Source organism: Pristis pectinata, chromosome 29 (assembly GCF_009764475.1).
Source record: "Pristis pectinata isolate sPriPec2 chromosome 29, sPriPec2.1.pri, whole genome shotgun sequence".
Taxonomy (NCBI): domain Eukaryota; kingdom Metazoa; phylum Chordata; class Chondrichthyes; order Rhinopristiformes; family Pristidae; genus Pristis; species Pristis pectinata.
In genome coordinates, this window is record NC_067433.1 from 3,125,156 (window position 1) to 3,140,897 (window position 15,742).

Consider the following 15,742-nt stretch of genomic DNA (forward strand, 5'->3'; position numbering starts at 1 on the left):
TCGGGCAGCATCTGCAGAGAGGGAAATAGTTAACTCTGTTAACAGTTAACCACCTGTTTCTCCCTCCCTAGATGCCGCCTCACCTGATGAGTGCTGCCAGCAATTTTCTGTTCTTATTTGTAAAGTTTCACGACCTGGCAGGAAGGATGAATAAGGATTAGATAAATGATAAAAACTGCGGCAGAATTTACCTCCAATCTTCTGAAGGAGACCAATTGACACCAGAAGAGAAATCTAATTGCAGAGCCACAGTTATTATTGTCTCATTTTTTAATGATGTAGCAAAAGGCTATTTGGCCCATTAGTCTATGCTGGCCCTCAGAGCATTCCCATCAGTTCCATCCCCCCACTTATTTCCCTGTAATCTGTTCTCTCTCACACGCCCATCAACTTCCCCCACCCACCTACATCGGGGCAAATTACAGTGGCTAATTAACGTGCCAACTCCCACGTCGTTGAGATGTGGGAGGAAACTGGAGCACCCGGGGGAAACCCACACAGTCTCAGAGAGAATGCACAAACCCCACATTTCTTCCGTGAAGACGGACACAAAGTCATATCTCACTGCCTGATGAAGTCCACCGGACTTCACATCAATTTAAATATTTGACTACAATACAACTTGGAACTATCAAGACATGTTGAAGTGTGAGCTGAATTCTCCTTATCCCAGTAAGACCTTTAGTCTAATTTCAGATGGGTCATGCATGCAGTACCGTACAGTTTGAGTATAAGCACTGAGTCTCTCCTTCCACTTCTAGCTCTTTACCTACGTGACATGACTTTCCTTCTCATTCAGTGTCCACCTGCAATATCAGCCAATTTGCTTTACAGCAGCAACTTTTCAATATATTTAAAAGTAAAGGATCTATGCAGAAGGCAGTCATTTTTCTATTCAGTGAGACAAGGGGGCTGTATCAAAAAAATCCCTTTAGATAAGCATTAGCATTAGATAAGCATAAGCATTTGCGGATGCATCAGGGCTTGGTACGGCAACTGCTCTGCCTGTGACCGCAAGAAACTGCAGAGAGTTGTGGACACAGCTCAGCACATCATGGACACCAGCCTCCCCTCCATGGACCCTGTCTACGCTTCTTGCTGCCTTCGTAAAGCAGCCAACATAATCAAAGACCCCCACCTACCCTGGACATTCAGAAGCCTGAAAGCACGTACCCCCAGGCTCAAGGACAGCTTCTATCCCGCTGTTATAAGACCATTGAACAGTCCCCTAGTACGATAAGATGGACTCTTGACCTCACGATCTACCTCATCATGGCCTTGCACCTTATTGTCTGCCTGCACTGCACTTTCTCGGTAACTGTGACACTTTATTCTGCATTCTGTTATCGTTTTCCCTTGTACTACCTCAATGTACTGATGTGATGAAATGATCTGTATGGATGGCATGCAAATCAAACTTTTTCACTGTACCTTGGTACATGTGACAATAATAAACCAATTTACCAATTGACCACATTCCCCGCAAAGAGCTCAAGACTTCCACCTTAAAATGGAAACATGCAGCAAATATCTTCATCTCCAGGTTTTTAGTCAGTTTCCTTTTGCTCTTCACCTGGGATAACGGGAGCATGGAAACATTTACAAGCATCTTATGAGGAGGAGAAATGGAGAGTAATGTGGCTCCCAAATGACACTGTTTCTTTTGGAGATGTTTTAATATTTTAAGGTCAATACCTGGCTGCTTTAATTTGTGAGTTCAGCCACAGTCTATAATTTGCCTTAATAAAATTTAAGTCTTTTTCTGCATTTATATTAGCTGAGTGAATTTTGGACATCAAGAGATAGTCAACATCCTCTCCATGTTCATGAAACAGTGAATGGATGGGCCAGCTCTTACAAACGTATGAATTAGGAGCAGGAATAGGCCACTTGGCCCATCAAACCTGCCCCACCATTTAACAAGATTGGAAGCGGACTAACCTGCAATCAGGACAGATCGATGAGCTGTTTGCAACTTGCAAACTCAGTGCAAAATTCAGGAGTACCATTCACTCTCTTCAAAGGAACCTCCTGTGTATGGGTTTGTTTTTATATGAACATCAATACAACAGAGTCCTGTGGACATAATCTATATACCAAAAGTCATGCTTTGATGCATATGAGCAGGATAGAGATAAAGTCAAGGATATTTATGACTTTTTCCTTTTATAAAATGTTTGAACGGTCACAGGCTCTGGTCTGCTGCTGTCCACTGATCTCCCAACTCTCCATAGAGTTCAGATCCCAGGAGACTGCAGATGCTGGAATCTGGAGCAACAAACAAGATGTTGGAAGAGCTCTGCAGGTCGAGCAGCATCTGCGGGGAAACATGGATAGTCGATGTTTCGTGTTGAGACCTTTCATCCCAATTTTCCATAGGGCTCGACAGGGCTGTGGAGCAGGACTGACCATCCAGGCCATGCTGATACAAGTCAGTGCAGCCAGTCTGTTGAACGTACCTTGAAGCACCTTCAAACTCGCTTCCTACCCCACACCCACCCCATCTCCAGGCTCTCACAGTTCTCTGGATCTTCGGCTTCTCCCCATCCTTCTCCTCCAATGAAACCACAGGGGCAAGGCCAGCCACTTATGGGAGACAAGGACCTGATGTTTAGGCTCTCACTGAGCAGCTGGAGATCTGTTCCCTCTCTGGGGTATGTGCCTGTGAACATACCAAAATAAAGAGTGATGGAGTGTGACCAGAATTCTGAGGGCATGCATTTTAGGTGAGAGGGGGTAAGTTCAAAGGAGATGTATGGGGCGTTTTTTTTACACAGAGAGTGGTGGGTGCCTGGAATGCACTGCCAGGGTCAGTAGTGGAGGCAGATATGATAGAGGCGTTTAAGAGATTCTTAGATAGGCACATGAACGTGAAGAGAATGGAGGAATATGGATGTGTAGGCAGAAGGGACTAGTTTAGTCGGCTTTTAATTACTAGTTTAATCAATTCAGCACTACATCGTGGGCTGAATGGCCTGTTCCTGTGCTGTACTGTTCTACGTTCTTGTATCTTGCCAGTCATCAGATGATACAGCCCTTTCACTGCATACACAGTGTAATGAAACACTCTGAGTGTGTTTACACAGAGCAGAGTATGTGTGTGTGTTTACATGAAGAAGAGTTGGTGAACCTCTTCACTCTGAGCTTCAGACAATGCGAGGAACTGGCATGGCAATTTATCCTGTCACTCCAACTGAATGGAACAAAACAGATCTCATTTGACTGGGAAAGGGGGTGCCTTGGTGACAAATGTTCTCGCCTGTCCTGTAACTACAATTTAATTAGATTTGAAATGGGTCACCTCAAATTTCAACTCCATCTTTCAGACACAGCTGTTATTCTTTTCATCACCTTAGCACCCAATCCTATTTCTTGCTGTAATTGCTGTTAAGATGTCTTGTGTGAGCAGATGGAGCAACAGTGATTCAAGAAAAACGTACTTTGGAAAGGAAACAGAAAACCAAGTATAAATGAACACAGAGTCAGGGGGCCATCTCCTTGTGGACTTGAAGGAACTTTTCAATAACGGTGATGGGGGAGGTAATGGGTGCCATTTGGTGATGGTGCACTGATACCAACAGAAGGAAAACAGACTTCTAAGGACTCTACCAATGTTCAATGGACTGTTGAGATGAAGATGATGGTAAATCTAAACACACATGGAGTGTTCCCTCGTAACATGCTCAACCGCAACAGTTCCACTCCACACAGTAAGTGTTGGCTTGATTATCAAACTGTGCTGAACTTAACTGCCTGGTGGTCACTGTTCTACAGTTGGTTCCATGACCAATCAGGAGTTGGATAGGGTCCATGGATACTGGGCCAGTAGGTAGTGACGAAGTGTGGAGGTCAGCCGGAGATAGGGGCAGGTTTGGCACTGAGACCCTTCACTATCACGTAGTCTGTCGCCAGTCTCTCTCGTCTGACGCAGAAAGAAATGTCAGCTAGAGATCAGGTGGACCCCATGGTACAGGACTGTAGACAGCCAGGACCTCGGGAAAGGAAGGAGAATTGGGAGCATCCAGGGAAGCATTAGGACAGCAAAGGATTAGGTTAATCTGTGGAAAAGGCAGGGGACAAGAACAAGCTTCCTCTGAGAGGGCGAGGGTTTCAGTCAGTGTTAATGTAACAGAACAATGGTTCCAGTGGGATAATCAGCAGGTTAGAGGGACAACCTGCTCCCGGTGAAGGGGAGTCCAAATCCACTCTCTGTGTGGGAAGAGTCTGAACCTGCCCTCGGCGAGTGGGAATCTGAACAGTCTCCATATTGGGCCATCTGTGTTCACCCTTGGTGTGGGGTAAGAGTCACAGAGTTACACATCACAGAAACAGGCCCTTCGGCCCAACTCGTCCGTGCCGACTGTGTTGCCCAACGAGCTAGTCCCATCAGCCCGCGTTTGGCCCATAGCCCTCTAAACCTCTCCTATTCACGTACTTATCTAGAGGGATTTTAAATGTCACTAATGTGCCCGCCTCAACCACTATTTCTGGCAGCTCATTCCAAATATGCACCACCCTCTGTGTGAAGAAGCTGCCCCTGATGTCCCTTTTAAATCTCTCACCTCTGATCTTAAACCTCCGCCCTCTTGTTTTTAGCTCCCCGTCTCTGGGAAAAAGACTGTGTGTTTTCACCCTGTCTATGCCCCTCATGAGCTTATACACCTCTATTAGGTCGCCCCTCAATCTCCTATGTTCCAGGGAATAAAGCCCTACTCTACACAACCTCTCCTTGTAACTCAGGCCCCCAAGACCAGGCAACATCCTGGTAAATCTTTTCTGCGCTCTTTCTAGCTTAGTAACATCTTTCCTATAACAGGGGGGCCAAAACTAGACACAGTACTCCAAGTGCAGCCTCATCAACATGTTATATAACTGCATCAGCGAGGATGTGAATACTCGCCCCCTATCCCAGCTCTCCTGTTCCGTCTCAATCCTTCCACAAGATTGCTAACAGCCCAGTTGAGACAGAGTCCTTGAGAACAGAAACATCCCTCGTGTCATTTATCCTGATTTAATCTTTCACTTGGAAATACATTCTCGAGGATTCAAAAGTAATTGTCAGTGGCACAGAGAAGTATCAGATGAAAGATGAACTCAATTCATGAAAGTGCCATGTGAGCAGCTGTCAGCTTTTGCTCTGTACTGGTTTGTCCTGACGTCAGGGGAATACTGTTGGTAGAAACTAATGTTTACACATATTTACTTCACTCTTGATAAGTCTTTCTCCTGTTCTTCCCCTCCCCTCACTGCCCTGTTACATTGTCTTGTTTAAGTTGGCCGATCTGTGCCTCAACACCTTTCACCTTCCACATCCCACAACGCAGTCAACCTCCAATAATCCCCAGGCTTGGCACTGTGCTGGTGCCTGGGTGGTAGATGTTCCCAACTAGTAGATGCTATTGGTATTCATACCAAAGCTCAGGTTCATAACAAAGCTTCCACTGTGTCTGATTTGATGCATTACCGCCTGACAGCCTGTTACTGGATGAACAGCAATTTCCGCCAGCTAAATGTTATCTCCAGTATCGAGTTTTAATAGAACCAAATGAAATGATTTCCATCTCCCTAACATAACAGTCCCAAATCTGCTGGATTAGCGAGTAAATTGCCTAATTCCATCATATATTCTACACAGGTCAGCTCACTTTTTTAAAGATGTTACCCAGTATAATAATAAATTTCCTAGTGAACTGGTAAGTTTAAAGCGAGTGAGAGAGGAGGGCAGAGAACGAGTTGTAATGGGACCAAATGGAATGGTTTCCATCTCCCTGACATATCGCTGGCGGAAATTCCTGTTCAGTGGCTGTCAGGCAGTAATGCCTCAGATCAGAGTCGGTGGAAGCTCCCAAGAGTAATTACTCACAAATTGTTTCCTTTCCTAATCCCCTGATGCCACGTCAGTCTGGAATAAGTAATTCAACAACTTGGCATCTTCTGAAAGGCTCAGTAATGGCCTCTTAACAAGCAGCAAGATAATTCCGCCTGTCTCTACAACACACCAGAGGAGCACAGGCGTGGGTGTTGGCTATGCCAGCAGGTGTGAACATCCTCTGCTGCCCCTGTAGTGAACAGCCTGTTGACCCAGACTTGGGCAAAGTGGATGCCAGAGGTGGTTCCCAGCCAAAGACTCAAACGTGAGTAAGGAGCTGATGTTGTCAGCAAGAGGATGAAACGTTAACAAGAAGATCTCAGAATGTGTACTGAGACTCAAAATAAACTCAGCTGAGGGGCCATCGCCTTATTCCATCTTATATTCTGCACAGACAACATGAACAGAGATTTATAATAACCTCATAGAAAGCCTCAACCTGAATCATTGTTGTGTACAGCACGCAGCTAATCCCCAGGGCTGTCACTAACAAATGCGCCTTCACTGACTTTCAGCTGTGTAACAGAGAGGAGACCGGAACAATTTCTGCATTAATCAGATGAACAAAATATAATTTCCAGGAGGATTTACACATTATCTTCACTTACTGACACACAGAACAGTTCAATTTAACGCGGCCTTTTAAGGATCGGGCTGCAATTCTCACTGAGTAATAACAAAGGGCACTGTCAATACCAGCAGCAACACACGAAATGCTGGAGGAACTCAGCAGGTCAGGCAGCATCTATGCAGGGAAATGGACAATTGACATTTTGGGCAGAGACCCTTCAGCAGGATTGGGGCCAGTCCAGATGAAGGTTCTTGACGCAAAACGTCAACTGTCCATTTCCCTCCATTGATGCCGCCTGACCTGCTGAATTCCCCCAGTGCTTTGTGCGTTGCTGTCAATACCAGCCTGAGTGTTGGGAGATACTTTGATTCAGTGGGACCAGTCTCCTGGTAACCAGTTCACAACTAAAGGACAGAAGAATTGGGAGGAGCAGATCACATAGCTCTTCAATAAGATCAGGCCTGATCTTCTCCATGCACTTCACTTTCCCACCCTATTCCATACCCATCAACTCCATTGGAGGTTCAGTGACCTCAGCTTTAATCGTCCACTATGACTGACTGGGTGGCATGGTAACACAGCGAGTACAGCTGCTGCCTCACTGCACCAGACACCTGGGTTCAGTCCTGACCTCTGGCGCTGTCTGCGTGGAGTTTGCACGTTCTCTTTGTGACTGTGTGGGTGTTCGAAGAGTTGTACAATAAATAAGAACCTTTGATCTCTCAGTCTACCTTGTCGTGGCCCTTGCACCTTAGTGTCTACCTGCACTGCACTTTCTCTGTACCTGCAACACTATATTCTGTATTCCGTTGTTGTTTTTCCCTGGCACTCCCTCGATGTACTTATGCTTTGAAATAATCTGTATGGATGGCATGCACAACAAAGTTTCTCACAGTTTCTCGGTACATGTGCCAATAATAAACCAATCACCAATTCCAGTTTCCTCCCACATCCCAAAGATATGCAGGATGACAGAGTAATTGTCCTGCTATATGGGTGAGTGTAGAGTCTGGGAGGGACGCAATGATGGGAATTTGGGGAGAAGAAAATGGGATTAGTGTAGGACATTGCTTTCACAGTGTGCTGAAGGGCCTGCTTCCATGCTGTGAATAAGGAATGTGTATAAGGAAAGGTTAGGAGAATAATCGATTGTGAGCCCTGAGAAGTGAATTAAAGGATACATCACTATGGCTGTAGTAGACTGCTTGAAATAGCTGTGCTTCGCTTTGCAGTGCCTTGCTTCAGAGATTTTGCTTGCTTCAGCTAGTTTTCTTCAGCCTTGAGGTATGATGACACCAAGTACAATCAGTTCCTGTCTCAGCAAGTCTGCACAATTGACTCTTGCTCCACTAAACTGACCCTGAGCCCACCATGAGAAACCTTATGTATACAAAGATAACCGGTGGAACAAGATGGTCTGAAGAGATTAAGGAACTATAGCCTTAGTAACTTTTTTTAAGTAAATTCCTTTGTCTGTAACTAATCACAATGTAGAAAATAAGTGCCATGCTGCCTGACTAATGCATGATCATTCCTTGTACGGTAACTGTTTGCACCTCTGAAAAAGTATAAGAATGTATGTAGGTCAATGTATCTCAGAGACCACCCGGTCCAGGACGTAGGTGCCTGGCTTGATGCTCTCTCCTCGGATCAAGTAATAAAGAGAATGAACGAGAACAGTGGTGTTTTGAGTCTTCTCTCCGACCGAGTTCGACAATACAATATGACCCTATGGTACAACGGCAGAGAATTGTCAAGCCTCTGAAGGTGAAGCACAAGAGACTGCAGATGCTGGAGTCTGCACAACACACACTCCATTGGAGGAACTCAGCGGGTCGAGCAGCTTCTGTGGAGGGGCGGGGGGGAAGGGATTGTTAACGTTTTGTGTTGAAACCCTGCACCAGGACCCTGCAAGCCTCTGAAAACTCTCCTCCTGTTGATTTCAGTGCCTTATCCCTTATCTTCAGACAAGGTCAGCCGGTTTTAGACATACCAGCCAGGGAATGGTCTCCAGCATCTAGTTGGAACAACAAGCTGCAGATGCTGAAAATTCAGAACAAAACAGAAAGTGCTGGCAGGTCTCAGCAGGTCAGGTAGCATCTATGGAGAGAGAAACTGAGTCAATGTTTCAGGTCAAGTACCCCTCATAGCATTAACCTGGAAATCCCTCAGGGAATCTGAAATAATTCAGTGCTTTTGAAGCTGAAATTTTCAAATCACTGAGTCTTAAGAGGCTGCAGAGGGTTGTCGACTCAGCCAGCTCCATCACGGGCACAATCCTCCCCAACTGTGCCTCAAGAAGGCAGCATCCATCACTAAGGACCCTTACCATCTGGGACATGCCCTCTTCTTGTTACTACCATCAGGGAGGAGGTACGGGAGCCTGAAGACCCACACTCAATGATTCAGAAACAGCTTCTTCCCCTCCGACATCAGATTTCTGAACGATCCATGAACCCACGAACACTACCTCGTTATTCCTTTTTCTTTGCACAATTTATTTATTTTGTAATTTATGGTAATTTAATGTCTTTGCACTGTACTGCTGCCACAAAACAGCACAGTTCATGTCATAAGACAATGATAATAAAACCTGTTTCTGATTCTTCAGGTGGAATGGGATAAGATAAATTGCAATGATAACAGGCAAATGGAACAGATCTAATGAGATCTTGATGTGAATATTTAATTTTATTTCAGTGAGGGAGCTCAAAATAATTAAATGTAAGATCCTGCAAATGCTGGAAATCTGAAATAAAACAGAAAGTATTGAAATATTCAGCAAGTCAGGCAGTGCCTGTGGAAAGAGGAAAAGAGGTCACATCAATATTTCAGGTCAATGATCTTTTACCAGAAGTGGGAAAAGTTCGGGATAAAATAGATTGTAACTTGCAGAGGAAGGAGGGGGGGGGGCAGAGAGACAATAAAAGTTTGAGGAAGGGGCAGGAAAGGAGGGATTGAATGATAAAAGTGGTAGTGAAGACAGGGGGTGGGTGAAGGTTAGTGGACAACAGGATAGCTGTTGGGAGAAGTGGGAATAGAAAAGAGGGCAGATGCTGGAAATGAGATACAAGGAATGCTGAACTCATTGGTGAGGCTGGAAGGCTGTAATTAGTCAAGGAAGAAGGTGAGGTGTTTTTCCTTCCATTGAGCTTTGCTGGAGCAGTATGACCATAGTTAGCTGGTGCAACACTTACAGAGACACAAGACACTGCAGATGCTGGAATCTGAAGCAACACACAAAATGCAGGAGGAACTCAGCGGGTCAGGCAGCATCTATGGAGGGAAATGGATGATTGACATTTTGGGTCGAGACCCTTCATCAGTACTGGAAGGAAAGAAGGGAGATAGTCTTCTTTCTTTCCAGTCTTGACGAAGGGTCTCAATCCAAAACATTGACTGTGCACTTCCCTCCATAGATGTTGCCTGACCTGCTGAGTTCCTTCAGCATTTTGTGTGTTGCAACACTTACAGAGTTCACTAGGTTGGAAGGAAGGGATTGTCTAATGAGAAAAGACCGAGCCTATATTCATTGGGGTTTAGAAGAGCGAGAGGTGATCTTACTGAGCTGTATGTGAGAGGGGTTGATAAGATAGACGCTGAGAAGATGTCTCCCTTCAGAGGGGGATTCAATAACCAGGGGTATAGTTTCAGAATAAGGGGTCAAACACCAAATGTGGATCCGGGGAGGAAGTTCTTCTCCAATGGAGATAAATCTTTGGGATTCTGTACCACAGACACCTGTGGAGGCTTTAAGCTGGGAGACAAATTTTTAGATGATGGGGTAAGCAAAAGACAGGAAAATACACCCGAGGCCAAGATGGTGCCAATATATTGATCGGTGGAACAGCTCAGGAGGCTGTTTTGGGCTGCTCTTTATGCTTTTATAAGTTGTTTGATGTTGGTAAGGCTGGCTCCACAATATCTCCAGTGAATTTGTGTTGAAGGCTGGATGTGAAGATACAACTCATTGTTTAATTCAGATTACTGCTTTACAGATGGAACATAGAACAGTACAGCACAGGAGCAGGCCCTTCGGCCCACCATGTTGTGCCAAACTGATTAAACTACTAATTAAATACCTAACTAAACTCATCCCTCCTGCCTACACAATGTCCATATCCCTCCTTTCTCTGTGCATCCATGTGCCTATCTAAAAGCCCCTTGAACACCTCTACTGTATCTGCCTCCACCACCAACCCTGGCAGCACATTCCAGGCACCCACCACTCTCTGTGTAACAAAACTTGCCCCACACATGTCCTTTGAAATTATCCCCTCTCACCTTAAATGAATGCCCTCTAGTATTGGACATATTGATCCTGGGGGAAAAAATAGGTGAGTTTGATTTGCCTTTATGTATAAACTGGCCACATTTCCCATGACCTGCTCAGATTCTGTTTAAAATCACCCACATACTTTGCAGCAGGTGAAACCCAAGGAGAAGCTATTGAGTTCTTCGTTTCAGATGGTATTTACAGTTCCGGCTTTATTTCATTTGCAACTTAAATGAAATATTGTGACTAATGTCATCAAGTTAACAACTGGACACCAAGAGTAAAACAAACATGCTGGAAACATTCAGCAGATCAGGCAGCACCTCTCGTTAGTGTTTCAGGCAGTTAACTGGCAAAATTCTAGGAGTCTTCAACCTGAAACATTGATGCTGTTTCTCTCCCCACAGATGCTGCCTGACCTGCTGAGTGTTTCCAGCATTTTCACTTTTTATTTCAAGATTTCCAGGACCTGTGTTTTACTTATTTTCATCAAGAAAATAAACTTGCTGGTCAATGGAGCAACCAAAGTTAGCAAGGACAGGTCACAAGGAGCACAAAGTCACAAAGCAAAAGGAGTAATATAAAAGCCATTTTATATAATGCCTATTCAACGAACAGTCCTTCAGAGAAACAAAACAAAATTTGAGTGGATTCCAAATGGAATTAAGTGCAGCAACGTGTTTGTAATTAAAATGACAGAGCATCTGAGCTCAGAGTAGCTGATCAAAGAAATACTGAGTGAGATTCCCCAGACTCAAGACTATGGCACCAGCTAAGAAGTAATAACGTCTGCAAATTCAAGGTAGATTACTGTCATCCAATGGAAACGAGAGTTGATTTTAAAAATCAGACTGAGTTGTCATGCATCTGTGAATTGAAGTGCACTGACTTAATGTACCTATCATCAAATTACATTCCCACCTCGTTCACTCCCCTTGTATAACACAGCGATGGACCAAACACTTTCTCGTTCAAAAGCAAAATACTGCAAGTGCTGGAAGTCTAAATGAGAAAATGCTGGATTAACCGAGGAGATAGAGCAGAAACTTTTCAGGGTAATGAGGAAAGGTCATCACCTGAAACATATTGCCCATATTTTCAACCTTTATTCCAGTTCTAATTCATTCTGGGCTCAGAGAATCCCACAATTCAAACTATTTCCCATTTACTCTCTTTGTATAGGATCCTAATGATCAAAGCTCTCCCCATTCAAAGCCCCTTTCCCACTTACTCCCAATATCTTGAATCCTTAGGAACATTGTATTGAATCCCAAAAGGCCATTGTATAGAATCCAAAAGAACAAAGCCCTTCACATCACATTCAGTATAGAGTCCCAAAGGATCTCAAATCCTCCCACTCACTCCTGCTCCATTGAATTATCATGCAGAAAGTCTTTATGTTATATTGCTTTAGAGAGCCTCAGAGAGTGCTTATGCAATAATGTTAAAAATAACAGTGTAATACCATTCATCTGGAAAATGTTTGCAGTTGTTTTTTTCGCAGTTGTGTCAGAATTGAGCATTAATTGAGAGTGTGTCACCTGTTTATAGAGTCACTGAGACACACACCACAGAAGTAGGCCCTTATGCCCATCATGTCCAAGGTGACACCGAGTACCCATTTCTACCAATCACATTTACCAGCACTTGGTTTGTAGCCTTCCCTGCTGGTGCTTTTCTAGATACTTCTCAAATGCAGTGAGTGTCTCTGCCTCCACCACCCCCTCAGGCAGTGCGTCCAATCTCCAACTGCCCTCTGGGTGAAAAATTTCTCAGATTCCTCCCCCCCCCCCCCCACCCAACCCTCCAACCTTTTACTGTAAACCCTGAGGTTTTACACAGCTTGCTATGAAAAACATTTCTTACTGTCAACCCTATGTACGTCCCACATAATTTTGTATATCTTAATCGTTTCCTCCTCAGCCTCCTCCAAATATCACCCTTAAAAACCTTTTAATGTATTTCTGACAATGCAACAGATCTGAACACCCAACTAAAAAATAATCTAATTCAATCAACAAGGTGCAACAGAAAATGCAACACTTACATTCAGGAAAAACAAATTTCCAAAACGACCAAACTGTTCAAGTCCTTTGCACACGAGCACTCCCTGCAGAATGTGTGTGTGTGTGTGTGTGTGTGTGTGTGTGTGTGTGTGTGTGTGTGTGTGTGTGTGTGTGTGTGTGTGTGTGTGTGTGTGTGTGTGTGTGATGGTTTTACACAGTTTCAGTTCTCTGGGATCACTTATTGTTCTTGCCTGTACTACCTCAATGCACTCTGTACTACCTCAAGGTCACTGTACTGTGTAATGAATTGACCTGTACAGTCAGTTTGTAAGACAAGCTTTTCACTGTACCTTGGTACAAGTGACAATAATAAACCAATACCAATACCAAATTGATGAAAGAGGGACAACAAGACATAAAAAGCAAAACAAGGCACGCCAGCGAACTCAGTGAGGGAGGTGTTAACTCTCAGTACCCCCTCCTACAGCTGTCTCCTGGCTACCCCGCTAGGGAGTGTGTCAGTGCTCCCTTCAGCTGACTGATTTCACCACCGACCCAGCAGTGTAGCCAAAGGCAGGATCCTCTCCTCAAAAGAGGCAACACTCCCGAGCAGCTGTCAGATACTAGTCCAATAAATGTGACAGTCAGTGTACAGAGGTGGTGAAAGGAATGTCTCCCCCACCCCCCCCCCCCCCCCCCCCCCCGACTCTCTCATTCCAGTCCTCCTCTGGCCCTCCCGCTTTGGTCCGATTTCCCATACCCCTCTCCGGCTCCCCCCTCACCCATCTTCCTCCCCTTCCTGTAACCAATCATGTTACACATTGGCTTTCCACCACCCATCTTCCCCAACTGGCTCCGTCTGCCCTGCACCTCTCCCCTAATGGTTCCCGTTATCACCTCCTTACCAATCCAGTGCTGGCAGCCCTTTGCATTCCTGCTTATCTCCCCCCAGCAGCTGTCCCCACTTTCACCCTCCCCTCCCTCCACCTCCTTCCATCTGCCTTTTGTTTTGTCTGCCTCCACCTTTCACCCACCTTCCTCCATCTCCCGACTCCACCCCTGCCCCTCCCCTACCTGGGTCCACCTGCCCATCATCCTTCACCAGCGCCCCCCGCGCCCCCCCCCACCCGCGGCCTCAGTCCACCGATCACCTGCAGGCCCGTCTCACCACTCCCCCTCTCCTCTTTATACTGGCTATCTTTCTGAACCACTCTCAGTCCTGACGCAGGGTTTCGACCCGAAACGCCAACAAGTCCTTTCCTCCCCCACAGACGCTGCTCGACCTGCTGAGTTCCTCCAGCAGATTGTTTGTTTCCCCAGATTCCAGCATCGGCTGTCTCTTGTGTCTCCGTGATTATTTCCATCCTTGTTATCCCAGATGTGGGAGGAGGGTACAGTCCCCTAATTCCCTCTCAATGAGCAGCAGCCGCCATATCCAGCTTCTCATATTTTTCATGACATAGAAGGCCATTTGGCCCATCGAGTCTATGCTGGATCTCGGAACAATCCCGTTGCCCCACTTATTTCTCTGTAACTTTTTCCCTTCACGTGCCATGAGCTCCCCACTGATTCTTTTACCACCCATCCACACTCCGGGCAGTTAACCTACTAACCCGCACGTCTTTGGATGTGGGAGGAAACCGGAGCACCCGGGGGAAACCCGCAAGGTCACAGGGAGAACGTGCAAACTCCACACAGGCAGTACCAGAGGTCAGGATTGAAGCAGGGTCACCGGGGCTGTGAGGCAGCAGATCTACCAGCCGTGTCACTGTATTCTGGACGGCAACAGTGCCTCGGACAGCAGTGAGGAGGCTCCACACCTAAGCCCCTGATGACCTCTGACACACAAAATAATTGGGAGTTGACCTTTGCCAGCTGCAAAAGCTGTCAATGATCACAGCTACTCTGAGCCGTTTACAAGCTATTAAAGTTTAAGTAAACTATTTAAAAAAATAAGTGGTGTTATAAGTTAAAAATAAGTTAACTAAAATCGTATGCAAAAGATTATGCTTAAGCAAAATAATTTAGAAAAGTAACTCATTTTTCCCTCTGCCTCCTGAAAAAATCTTTGCCCCCCACTCATCCCCCGTTGAAATCAAAGGGGTGTCAGACACCGCACCAGGGGATCCCTGCTGCCACCTGGTGTTCTACATGTGTATGGTAGCTCCTCCATCCCACCCTCACCGAAAACCTTTTTGCAGCTTCATGTGCCTCTCTCCCTGGGCAAGGGACCAACACCTTCCACCGTCAAACAGAAACACAAAAAGTACAGAGGAAGAATGTCCATTTTTTTTTGTTCTCCATTTGTGCATTCCATTGGGATTAAACAACACTGAGTTCTCCAGCTCACTGCTTGCGCCATGGTTCCCTGGCTTCGATCTTCAGGGCAGACCCACGATCCAACCAACATCCCATGCAGAAGCCCACCCCACCTCCAATCTCAGGCTCAGTACGGATGACCAATCAGAGACCCAGCCTGTGATGGCACAGTGGAACAGCAGGTAGTGCCGCTGCCCCACGGCCCCAGTGACCCTGGTTCAATCCTGACCTGGGGCGCTGTCTGTGTGGAGTTTGCACGTTCTCCCTGTGACCGTGTGGGTTTCCTTCAGGTGCTCCAGTTTCCTCTCACATCCCAAAGACTGGGATGTAGATTATACTGATACTAGAATTAGTATAAATGGGTATTTGATGGTTGGGGTGGTTGAAGGTCCTGTTTCTGTGCCGTATGACTCTCGCTACCTCGGTAAAGCAGCCAATATAATCAAAGACCCCACCCACCTCAGGCAGAAGAAACAAAAGCCTGAAAGCACGTATCACCAGGCTCAAGGACAGCTTCTATCCCGCTATTATTAGACCATTGAACAGTCCCCTTGTATGATAAGATGGACTCTTGACCTCACAATCTACCTCGTCATGGCCTTGCACCTGATTGTCTGCCTGCACTGCACTTTCTCTGTAACTGTGACACTTTATTCTGCATTCTGTTATTGTTTTCCCTTGTACTACCTCGCTGTACTGAT

The 15,742-nt window shown here is 45.6% G+C and overlaps 1 protein-coding gene across 3 annotated transcripts in view; it reads right to left on the reverse strand.

Moving 5' to 3' along the window:
- LOC127584355 (cGMP-dependent protein kinase 1-like) overlaps positions 1-15,742 on the reverse strand; it is a 100,033-nt gene that overhangs the window by 42,749 nt on the left and 41,542 nt on the right. The gene's annotated exons all lie outside the window — the stretch shown is intronic.